We start from the raw sequence: 1,052 nt of genomic DNA, 5'->3' as shown, positions 1-1,052 counted from the left end.
TGGTGGAGTGGCCTGTCTGTGTCTTCAGTTTATGCAAATGAAAGGGGATGACTGCTTTGAGCAGCTTTGCTTTGGCAGGCAGCCTATGGAAGGGGGCTGTGGAGGGGAGAGTTGACAGCCAGCTTCTGCTCACATTGGACTTCTTGCTGAGCTCTCTCTTGTAAAGGCCAAATTGTATAAACCATCAGTTCAAGGGCAATGTGCCAGACTGGCCTATGGCGGGGGGTTAAGACTATGCTTTTGGGATTGTTTCTATAGAGGGTGATTAATGAAGGCGAGTTATGAAAGGGAGGTTTTGTTAATCCTGATGAGGAGCTGGGGTGTTTCCTTTAGAGTATAATAGTGGTAGGAAATGCTGGTCTGTACTAGTTGCTCCTTGCTGTAGAAGAGTGTCTTGCTTTTCCTGGGAAAAGTAAGGGAAAGAACAGAGTCTAAGTGGTTAGCCAGAAGTTTGTTCTGCTGTGTATGCAGATGAGCTTGTTGGTGGGTTTTGGGAGTTGTGGTGCTTATAACCTTTGTGTGCTGAGGTGCTGGCAGTGAAATGCTCTGTCTTCTCTCAGCTGCCATGTGACGGGCCTGTGTTTTTCAGCAAGTTTTTAAGAAAGGCCTTTGCTGCAATTTAAGTCTATTGCTTCTGGTCCCATCTTCAGAGGTTAACAACAATTTACCTTCTTCCATCTTGCAACAACCTTTTATGACTAGAAAATGGTTATTATGTCCCCCTTCAGCCTCTCTTCTCCAGAGTACACAAACCCAGATTTTTCAATCTTCCCCCATAGGTCATCTTTTCTAGACCTTTAATCATTTTTTTTGCCCTTCTCTGGACTTTCTCCAAGTTGTCCACATCTTTCCTGAACTATGGCACCCAGAATTGGACACAATACTCCAGCTGAGGCCTAGTTAGCATGGAATAGAGTGTCTTGCTTACAACACTCCTGCTAATACATCCCAGAATGATGTGTGCTTTTTTTTCAATAGTGTTACACTATTGACTCATATTTAGCTTGTGATCCACTCTGACCCCCAGATCCCTTTCCACAGTACTCCTTCCT

The 1,052-nt window shown here is 44.5% G+C and overlaps 1 non-coding gene across 1 annotated transcript; it reads left to right on the top strand.

Moving 5' to 3' along the window:
- Positions 1–228: 228 nt before the first annotated feature.
- On the top strand, positions 229–440 carry LOC137142425 (small nucleolar RNA U3). Its single transcript, XR_010916925.1, has one exon. It is a non-coding gene; the product is annotated as a small nucleolar RNA U3 (small nucleolar RNA).
- Positions 441–1,052: the final 612 nt, after the last annotated feature.

Source organism: Emydura macquarii, unplaced genomic scaffold, assembly GCF_026122565.2.
Source record: "Emydura macquarii macquarii isolate MOO-44397 ecotype Brisbane River unplaced genomic scaffold, CSIRO-AGI_Emac_v2 contig_369, whole genome shotgun sequence".
Taxonomy (NCBI): Eukaryota; Metazoa; Chordata; order Testudines; family Chelidae; genus Emydura; species Emydura macquarii.
The sequence above is the reverse complement of the archived record's forward strand: the minus strand, read 5'-3'. Positions and strand labels throughout refer to the sequence as shown.